At 43.5% G+C, this 11,358-nt stretch overlaps 1 protein-coding gene across 1 annotated transcript in view; it reads left to right on the top strand.

The window, feature by feature from the left end:
* Positions 1-10,612: 10,612 nt before the first annotated feature.
* Positions 10,613-11,358, top strand: part of FEZ1 (fasciculation and elongation protein zeta 1) — a 41,027-nt gene continuing 40,281 nt past the window's right edge. The window contains exon 1 of the mRNA XM_007463598.1: positions 10,613-10,808. The gene's annotated coding sequence lies outside the window, so the exon portion shown is untranslated. The remainder of the gene's footprint in view (positions 10,809-11,358) is intronic.

Genomic DNA, 11,358 nt, shown 5'->3' with positions numbered 1-11,358 from the left:
CGAACCCGTGTACCCTGCATCGGCAGGCGGACTCTCAACCACTGCGCCACCAGGGAAGCCCAAAATCTGTATATTTTTAAGAGAAGAAATAAATATTTTGACTTTGGAACTGTGAATGATTTTTTCTTAATTTTTGAATTTTATATTAAAATTCACTTCTTTATATTTGAGAGAAAACAAACTTTGTTTTAAATAAAAACCAAACAAACAAACCTGGTGTGGCCTACGATAGTCAACCCAGGGAGGAATACCGTAAGGAGAAAAGCAGATTCTCAGACAAGATAGCCAATGGTCGAGACAGCAGAGCATGTTTTGCATTTTGCCATTTTCCTAGCTAGACAAAGAGCCCGGATGTATTATTGTATTTACACATTAACATGATCTTCACAATGTGGTGTCTATTTGGACCTCACACTAGGTAAAACAATGGACTTGAACTAGAGCCAGGCGCCTCTCTCCCTAGGTTTAGGGAAGAGAGAACTTGAGTGGAGGTAGCAGGATTTGGTCCAAGGTCCAGCCTGGAGACATCAAAGATAAACAAATCTGTCTTCCAACATCCGCTGGACTGAGACCCCTTCGGTGCCTTATTTTTTTTTTCCCCTTGGGGCCATACTGGTCTCTTTTTCTCTTTTGTTAGGTAGGTGCTGCCTATGGGAATGCAGCAGCTTTTCTTAGTAACCATGGGAACCTTATTGGCATGGCAACCTGGCAGCCCGAGGGAAAAGCAGCAAGGGGAGGAGGGATGGGGGTGGTGGGAGGTGGCAGGCTTACTTCCTGCCGAGGAGAGAAAAGGAGGAGAAAAGAGGCCCAGCTCTGTAGATGGCCCCAAGGAGAAGCCTCTGATGAGTTTAAACCTCACTCCATAGTCCAGTTCAGGAGGGGCTTGGGGCAGGGTTATAAGCCAGACTGGACACCAGGCCCTAAATCTACTGACCTTTTCTGTCCTATGGCATGGCTCAGCAGCAGCAGGAGAGTCATGGGGATGGGGGCTGGGAGACACAGAGTGAAGCATCTCATAACATGAGAGCATACTCTGACCTTAAGGTTTTTTTTGTTTGTTCTTTGTTTTTAAAGTTTTTATTTAAACAGCTTTGATGCAGTATAATTTACATATGATAAAATGAATATATTTAAAGTGTACATTTTCATAAGCTATGACCTATGTGTATACCAATGAAACTATCACAGAAATCAAGGAAACAAACGTATAGATTATCTCCAAAAGTTTAATAATGCCCTTTGTCATCCTTCCCTCTTTCACCTCTCCACCTTACACCCTCCCCCAGGCAACCACTGATCTTCTTTCTGCCCTATACATTAGTATGCATTTTCCAGAGGTTTATATAAATGAAATCAACTGTATGTACCTCATTTTGAACTGACATTAAGTTTTGATTGCAGGCAAAATACCATGCGGAGCTTTTGTTGGGCTCTGAGAGTCCAAGCACCTTTTGTTAAAGACGTCTAGGGCTGAGGAAATTTCCAAGCAGTATCTAAAGCAAGAAACAGATCTATGCAATAAGGTTGAGGAAGGCTGAGAATGTAGTAAAAACAAAAACAAAACAAGATCCACTAGGGAGAAAGTGCATCTACTGCAGAGGAAGGAGTGAGCAGCAAGGAAGCTGGCAGCACCCTGATGGTCCTGTTTCTAGGCTGAGCTAGAATCTCTGGGTTCCTGGGTTTCTCTCATGGACAGGTGTGAACTGGGCTGTTCTGGGCTGTGGAGTCAGATGCTGCCCTGCCCCTTACTTACCTGTAGAAGCCTCAAACAAATTAGTCTCTTGGAGTCCATTTCCTCTTTTCCTAAGACAGAGGATAATAATACTCTATAGGGCCATTGCGAAAATGAAATGAGATTAAAAACTTTAATAAACAGTAATAGTAATCAAAGCTCCTTGCATGATAGGCACACAAATAATAGCTACTCATTACTTTGCTGGCTCTTTAGGAATGGCTCTGTTTGGCTGGTTCTGTAGCATCAACTGAGATTTGACCAATTTTTTTTTATTTTTTTAATGCATTGACTTTAAAAAAAAACAGCTTTGGGCTTCCCTGGTGGCACAGTGGTTAAGAATCCACCTGCCAATGCTGGGGACACAGGTTTGAGCCCTGGCCCGGGAAGATCCCACATGCCGCGGAGCAACAAAGCCCATGTGCCACAACTACTGAAGCCTGCACACCTAGAGCCTGTGCTCCACAATGAAGAGTAGCCCCCGCTCCATGCAACTAGAGAAAGCCTGTGCGCAGCAATGAAGACACAAAGCAGCAAGATAAATAAATAAATAAATAAATAAATAAATAAATTTATTTATTTATTTATTTTAAAAAAGCTTTATTGAGATATAATCATATATCATAAAAGTCACCCTTTTAAAGTGTATAATTCCATGGATTTTCATATAATCACAGAGTTGTACAACCATCAGCATCATCTGATTTTAGTACATTTTGATCACCTCAAAAGAAACTAAAGAAACTACACACCCATTAGCAGACACTCTCCATCCCCCCCTCCTCACAACCCCTGGCAACCACTAATCTACTTTCTTTCTCTATGGGTTTACTATTCTGGATGTTTAATATAAATGGAAGCATGCAATTTGTGACTTTTTGAGTCTGACTTCTTTCACTGAACTAAATGTCTTCAATGTTCATCCAAGTTGTAACATGTATCAGTACTCTCTTCCTTTTTATGGCTGAATAATATTCCACTGTATGTTCTTTATGTCTTCATCTGTCAATGAGCATTTGGGTTGTTTCCACTTTTTTGGCTATTATGAATAAAGCTGCTGTGAACATTCAGGTACAAGTTTTTGTGTGTATGCACTTATCAACTTTTAGTTTATGGTTTATCAAGCCCCATGGCCTACATATGATCGGATAAAGAAATGGTCAATATGAAAAACAGGTTGACATGATTATTTCTTTTAAAATTTCCCCCAGACTGTACTGTACTTTACTCTTATTCCCCTCCTTACTCTTACTCTCATCTCTCCCCATAGAACAGTCTAGTCGATCTCATGCATATTTCCAGATATGGCAGCTGAAATGCTCACAAAGGATGTTTCCCGCCCAAGTCAATAAGTTATCACACACAGCACCATTTAGGAATTGCCTACCTTTACCAAAGTGAGGATAGATATAGGGTTCTCAGAAAAAATATGGAGATACAGAGTGCCCAGTTAAATTTGAATGTCAGATAAGCAATGATTAATTTTTTAGTATAAGTCTATGCTATGCAATATTCATGACAGTTTTTTTCTAATCCACTGTTTATCTGACATTCAAATTTAACTAGGTGTCCCATATCTTTTCTTGGAAAATCTGGCAATCGTAGAAGGGGAAATTAAAGACCATCCAATGAATGTAAATCAGTTTTATGACAGGGTAGCAACTGAGGTTTGGTTATAGGAAATCTCAGAATAAAATGGAATTTGGAGTTAATTTGTAGATTTAATTTACTTTGTTCTCTCCCTGGTTTTTTTTTTTTTTTTTTGAGGATCCTTTTGGCTGCTTCCTAGTCCCTGGGGTTTTGTACAACTAAGTGTTGGTCAGCTTTCTTTCTTACAACATCTCTATGAAACACCTAGGAGTCTACACATAGAGAAACAAAGGCAAAGGTATTTAAAGACACTCCAAGATTCCCTCAGTGAGTTTGGGGTCAATTTAAACAAGTGCTGCGATTGGCGTTTGAAAGAAAATATAGATTTTAAGACGGAAGTGTGGGAGGGATAAATTGGGAGACTGGGGTTGACACATACACACTACTATATATAAAATAGGTAAGTAATAAGAACTTATGATATAGCACAGGGAACTCTACTCAATACTCTGTAATGGCCTATATGGGAAAAGAATCTAAAAAAGTAGATATATGTATATGTATAACTGATTCACTTTGCTGTACACCTGAAACTAACATAACATTGTAAATCAACTATACTACAATAAAAATTAATTTAAAAAATAACTTAAGAAATATAGATTTTAGATTTATTAAATTTAAGAGCAGGAAAGGATTTTATTAGAAGCACTTTATATTATAAAAGAGGAAACTGAGGTTCAGAAAGCCTAAATAATTTTCCCTAAGTCACAAAGCTTACTAACAGTAAACTTGACACTGAAATCCCAAACTCTGAACTCCTAGTTTATGGAGCTTTTCCCAATTTAAACTAAATTGGGTCCCTTCCCTCTAGTATTCCTCTCCTTTAATGTGGTCTGGATAATCAGATCAGCCATAATCACACAGTTATGTGAAACACTAAACTGGGAATTCTTAGATCTTCCAACTAGTGGTAGAGCACTAGATTACTTAACAGGGAGCAAATATTTTCCCAATATTTGGAAAATAAATAAATATTTATTTACAATAAAAATTAAATAAACAACAATAATAAATAAACAATAAATAAACAACAATAATAAATAAACAATAAACAAATATTGTTCTAAACAAGGGTTTCCTGAAGGATTTGAGAACAATTTCTATTCATTTTTTTTTAGCTGCAAAGAGCAGCCATTATCAGATTTGGGGGTGACCTTTCTTTTCTAATAGGCAATGAGTGAGATTCCTCTGATCTATATATTTTGCATTTTATCCATGTCCAATGATTATACCCAACGAACAAATTCTTACCTCGTAAAGAAGCTGTATTTGTCTGAATATGCAAATCTAAAAAAAAATCAGCAGATTTTTGAATGATCATAGATTGCCAAGCCTCTCAAAGCTTCTGGTTTTACATTCGTTCTATGTCCAATTGCTTTGTGTGTTTCTAAGACAACAGTTAGTACTTGGCCTCATCAACTTCTCACACGTTCCAGGAATCTGATCAATATCCAACAATGAATTTTTCCTTTCACAGCTCTACAAAGCTCAGTCTCAATGCCACGCCATGTCAAGGATCTTGCAGGATATTTTTTAGTCCGTGTATTTCAAAGGGAGCAATCTTGCCCATCACCAGCCCAGCATACCTCTTGGTGTTCAGTGTGGTTAATCTCTCATCTTGTAGGACATGGCGACTAGTAGAGACTGGCTTATTTGAATCCTGGCTACAATGACCTTGTGAAAAAGACTAACTGTTGAAAAGAGACTTTGGGGAAGAGGTGAGTTTTTTGCTCATCATTTTCACAGGGTTGAAAATGCTTTGTGACCCAGAGTCCTGCCTTAGAGAAGACAGCTGTGGCCTAGAGTAGGATTTGCAGAGCATGCTGGGCTCTGAGGGTTTGCTGGTGAAGTGATTTTTACATGGCTAGACTGGTGCAGTGAAATGGCAATTTTTTTTTGGCATTTTTATTCCCTCAAGTTTGTTTCTGAATCATCTCTGAATACCAGGGCATCCTGGAGATAGCAGAAAATAGAGAAGATTTCCTGAGATTAGGTGGGTGGGAGTCAGTCTTCTGGGGTTTATACAAATGATGTCCCTGCTTGGACTGGGAAGGGTCTCTCTTAAAGAATCAAAAGTTAACCTGAAAGTGCTCTGGTGGAGCTGAACCATGTCATGGGTGGTCTCCTCTCGTGACACTGCTTCTGTTTCCTATTGTGAGTAGGTGACAGCAATAGGCCTATTCTCTCCCCATTCACCCAGGACACATGCTGATCTGCGCTGATGAATCACTTGGCAGCCACCGAGTAGGGAAGATTAACGACCTTTTCTTTTTTGACCACTGTAGATCTAAAAGCTTCCCCCACACTGGGGAACCTCACTTTCCTTTTCCTGGTAAAATCTGTGGTTCTCCTTTCTTGAAATCTTCAATTCTTTTCCTATATAGAAAAAAATTGTCATCACATTTACACTTAAGGAATTTCCACTGTCTTAAGAGATCTCATTCTTTATTTGCCAGTAGCTCATGTATTTGGTCATCTTTCATCAGAAAACAGGTGACTATTCTGGAATTTATAATTGTTCTTGGGGGTGATTTATTGTCAATTTTTGTAATACTGCTTATTGTTTTTGAAAGTAATATGGTCTTGTTCTCGATGCATGTGCTTTGTGGTAGGGAGTAGTTACCTGCTGACTAGATGGCTATGAATGGAACTTGAATCTTGGGGAATATCCCATTTCCCTTCTGGAAGCTAATCAGGGAGTTTAATCAACCCTGGAGCTTGAGGACTGAGCTGCCGAATATAGGCTTGAATTGAACGTTGGTGTTCAAGAACTACCAGTGATAGAAAAATCAAGTATCTTACAATGTTAGGAGGTATGAGCTCATCTTTATTTGCTGGGCTGTGATTGAAGTAGGTTTTCAGTAAAGATTCAGCAGTTCGTTTCCAGAATTTCATGGAAAACTGGCTTCTTCAAGAAGGATCCTTTTAAGGAAGATAAAACAGGATGAGCACAATACATATCATGTTATCACTGAATTTCTAAACTTAAAAAGTCATTTCTGGCCTTGAAAGCCATTTTTAAAAAATGGAATGGGCAGCCCTGTGATGTCAAGTTTCTCATCATGAGAGGCCTCTAAGGAGAAGCTGTGTGTAACATAATCTAGGAGGGATATTGGTTTCTGCTTCAGGTGGGTGTTTAGACTAGATGACCTTTAAATGCTCTATATACTCTAAGATACTTTGATTCTATCAAGTAGATAAGTTCAGTTCAGGAACTAAAATAAGCCATGTTATCAGTGTAATTCTAGGAGTGATTGTTTACCTGTACTGCCAACAACCAGTGGTTTGTACCTTATAACCCAGTCTTAATTTTTTTTACTTGAAAGGCATGTGTGTGACTTTTCACATATCCAAGCTTTAGTTCTGCTAATTCCCTCTGGAGGAAATGCAGCCCCATCCTAGCAGATGTTCACTCACTCCTTAAAGATTTACATATAAGGTAGTGGTCCTCAGCTGGGGCGATTTTGCGATTTTTTTCAGCCCTACAGGTCGTCTGGAGACACTTTTGGTTGTTACAACTCGGGGGTTGCTACTGGCATCTAGTGGCCAGGGAAGCCTATGGCATACAGGACAGCCCCCAATGGCAATCCCCTAGCCCAAAACACAACAGTGCCAGGCTTGAGGACCCCTGGTCTAAGTTAGGTGACCTTTTGGGCAAACCCCCTGCTCTAGTCCCCAATATCACATAACAATCATAGAGCTTTGTTTAAAACACTTTATATCTTCTTTAAAACACCTTTGTCCACTGGGAGTGTCATTTATTTAGAAACTTTTAAAGCTCTAGGAACTCTTAGCACGTATAAAATAAAATTGGACTTACTCCTATTGGAGAAGTGGGGAGGTGGGAATAGCTCTAGCTCTCAGTTCTAAGGAAGATTCTTGAAACTCCTAACAACACACAGGCAGCCCTTATCAAGCACTTCCATACACTAGGTCCTATGCCAAAGCTTTACATGGATTGCACACAGAAAGTATTAATATATGTTGAATGTTGAATTATTGAATTCTTCTAGGGTTCTGGATTTGTTTCTTAAGACTGCCTTAGCAATGACACCAAATCATTGGATTTCAGGCCCACCTTAATTCAGTATGATCTCCTCTTAGCTAATTATTTCTGCAAAGACCCCATTTCCAAATAAGGTCACATTCTGAAGTTTGGGGTTGCTATGGTCTGAATGTTTGTGTCCTCCCCAAATTCACATGTTGAAAACCTAATGCCCAATGTGATGGTATTAGGGGGTGTGACCTTTAGACAACCTCATGAATGAGGTTCCTCATTTCCATCTGAGACCATAATTACAAGAAGCACCTTTAAGAGCCATATTTCTTTCTTTCTTTTTTGGGGGGGGTACGCAGGCCTCTCACTGTTGTGGCCTCTCCTGCTGCGGAGCACAGGCTCCGGACGTGCAGGCCCAGCGGCCATGGCTCACGGGCCCAGCCGCTCTGCGGCATGTGGGATCCTCCCGGACTGGGGCACGAACCCGTGTCCCCTGCATCGGCAGGCGGACTCTCAACCACTGCACCACCAGGGAAGCCCTTAAGAGCCGTATTTCTAACAACATTCTGTTCATGACAATATGTATACGTTCTATGGTGATAGAAGCTTTCTTGATAACTCTTCTTTTCTTCTGAGCCTTTGCCAGAATCACCTTTAACCCATATTTCTACCAACAATGTCTTCAAGACAACCTAGGCTTTTTCTGTCGTGTGCCTCAAAATTCTTCAAGCCTCGATCTCTTTCCCAATTCCAAAGCCATTTCCACATTTTAAAGTATTTGTTATAGGGCTTCCCTGGTGGTGCAGCGGTTAAGAATCCGCCTGCCAATACAGGGACACATGTTCGAGCCCTTGTCTGGGAAGATCCCACATGCCGTGGAGCAACTAAGCCCATGCACCACAACTACTGAGCCTGCGTGCCACAACTAGTGAAGCCCACGCGTCTAGAGCCTGTGCTCCACAAGAGAAGACACTGCAATGAGAAGCCCATGCACCGCAACGAAGAGTAGCCCCTGCTCGCCGCAACTAGAGAAAGCCAACACGCAGCAACAAAGACCCAGTGCAGCCAAAAATAAATAAATTTATATAAATAAATAAATACAACACTCCCTCCTTTTTTTAAAAAAAAGAAAAATTGTCACAGCAGCACCGCACTACTGTGCCCCAGAGCCAAATCAAATCCCAGAGACAGAGTTTTGGGTGAAGAAGAAAAGAATAGCTTTGTTTCTTTGTCAGGCAAAGAGGGACACACCGGGCTCCTGCCCTGAAAAACTGTGTGTCTCAACCCAGGAGGATTTGCTGAGGAGTTTTATAGCAGTGGTTCAAGGGTGGGGTTGCCCATAAGATCAGGGTGTGTGCAGGGCCTGCACTCCTTTAATCTGGTCTCAGGTGGTATTCTCTGGAATGAAGAATACTGACATCTTCCATTGCTTGGGGGTTTTAGTTCTATAAAGAGCTTAAAGATATAGTTATGTGTATCCCTTGAGATGGAACCAGGACCCTGTCCCAAGGCTGCACTATTGTTTCCTGACTGTTCCTCCCTTTTCTCTGCAGCCCCTCCCTTCCCTGATTAGCAACTGTTTGAATCTGCCCTTTGGAACTCAGGGAAGGTCATGGAGGCTGGAGTCTATTCCCTACAAACAAGAAATGGGGGACATGGAAAGGTTTCTGTGCCCAGGAGCCTCACAGGGTCCTGCTTGGTTTCACTACCAAAATCGATATTAGTTTCCTATGGCTGCTGTAATAAATAACCACAAACTGGATGGATTAAAACAAGAGAAATTTATAGTTTCATGGTTCTGGAGACTAGAAGTCCAAAATCAAGATGTCAGCAGGGCCATGGTCCCCCTGCAGGCTCTAGGGAAGAATTCTTTCTTTCCTCTTCTGGGTTCTGGTGGTTCCAGGCAATCTTTGGTGTCCCTTGGTTTGTAGTTGTGTCACTCCAGTCTCTGCCTCCTTCATCATGTAGCTTCTTTCCTGTTGCTCTGTGTCCTCTCTACTTATGGGGACATCAGTTATTGGATTTAGGACCACCCTAATCCAGTATGGCCGCTTCTTAACTAACTACATCTGCAAAGATCCTGTTTCCAAAAAAAGTCACATTCTGAGGTTCTGGGTGGATATACACTTGGGGGGAGACACTATTCAACCCCCTACAGGTTCCAGTTTGGAAACCAATGCACTAAACTCTGCACCTATTGAAGGCAGGCCTGCCTGCCTTCAATTTTTACCCTCCCCACCCCCACCCCCCGCCAGCTTCTAGCACACGTCATAGAATGCTGTTTTTAAAATGTTGCCTGGAATTCATACCTCTGCATTCACAGCATCATTATTCACAATAGCCAAAAGGTAGAAAAAACCCAAATGTCCATAGAAGGAAGAATGGATAGAGAGAATGTGTTATATACATACAACAGAATATCACTCAGCCTTTAAATAGAAATGGAAATGGAATTCTGCCACACGCTGCAACATGGATGAATCCTGAAAGCATTACGCTAAGTAAAATAAGCCAGACGCAAAAGGACAAATACTGTGTGATTCCACTTACAAGAGATACTTAGGATAGTCAAATTCATTGAGATGGAAAGTAAAATGGTGGTTACCAGGGTCTGCCGAGAAGAAGGAATGGGGAGTTAATGTTTAACTGGTACAGAGTTTCAGTTTGGGATCCATGAAAAAGTTCTGTAGATGGATAGTGGAAACGTTCGCAGCTTTCTCGGCCTGAAGCCAAACCGACCCTGCGTCTTTGGGAGGTAAAAGCGTTTATTACTTTTGACTCGAGGTCTGAACCCGGTTCAGCGTGGCAGGCATCCTTTCACTTGCTCACCCCAGCCCCCAGCAGAATAGAAGGGGGAGGCCAGAAAGTCCAGGGAGGTCTTTGAGTGTGGCTGCGGGCATCCGCCTGCCCATCCACTCGGCCACCCGCCTACGCTTTTATGGAGAAGCTACAGTGTCAGGCCCTCCCTGTGAGAAATCCACACTGGGAGTTATTGCAAGCGCACATCTTGAGCTTCTGAATATTCATGAGGGAAGCAGAAAGGCCAATGCTAAAGGGGGGAGAAATAGTAATTCATAAATATTAATAAAGGCAGGCCACATGCACAAAGTAGGGCTAGGAATGTTAACGAGAAGATGACGTCCGGGTCCTGCGCGTGCCCGTTGGGCGGGTGCCCGGCGCGGGCGCGGCCCCCGGAGCCCGGGCACGAGCGCAGGGGAGGTGGGGGAGGTGGCGGAGGGGGCGGGGTGGGGAGGAGGGAGCGGAGCCGGGCGCGGAGCCGGGCGCCGGCGGAGCTGCGAGGGGAGCGCTCGCTAGCTCGCGGCTGCCGCTGTTGCTGAGCTGCGCTCCGGCCGCTCCCCGCGGCCAGTGGATGGGGGTGTCCAGCTGAGCCCCGCGATCCGCCTTCCTTCTCCAGGACCCGCACAGGTGCATTCGCGGGGGGCGACCTTAATCCAGACCGACCCACTACCGTGGGTGGGGGTGGACGGGGGTAGGGAAGGAGGCCCCGCGACTTGGGATGCTCCGGCCGGCAGGTCTGGGGGCGCCGAAGCTCCGCACTCAGGACGGTCCCATCCCGGAATCGGAAAGGAAGAGCCCGGAGGCCGTCGCCCTCCTGCCCAGCCCTTCACGGGAGAGCAGCGGGGCGCAGCGCCCGGCGCCGGGAGATACCGGATGATGGGCACTTCAAGCATCATCGGAGCCGCGGCCCCCCAGCCAGGCGTGTGTGTGTGTGTGTGTGTGTGTGTGTGTGTGTGTGTGTGTGTGTGTGTCGAGAGGCGGCGCGGTTTGGGGACTGGAGGAGGCAGGGAACGCAGCCCGATGGTGCTGGAGCAGTGGGTCGGTACCTCCTCTCAGGACCGTTATCTGGTCCGGCTCTCTTCAACGCCCCAGAATCATCTATGCCTCTAGGAACCTGACCCCGCACCCCGCCCGTGCCCCTCCCTGGGACGCTGACCCTCCTCTCCCCAGGGACCGT

Source organism: Lipotes vexillifer, unplaced genomic scaffold (genome assembly GCF_000442215.2).
Source record: "Lipotes vexillifer unplaced genomic scaffold, Lipotes_vexillifer_v1.1 scaffold442, whole genome shotgun sequence".
NCBI classification, from domain to species: Eukaryota; Metazoa; Chordata; class Mammalia; order Artiodactyla; family Lipotidae; genus Lipotes; species Lipotes vexillifer.
The sequence above is the reverse complement of the archived record's forward strand: the minus strand, read 5'-3'. Positions and strand labels throughout refer to the sequence as shown.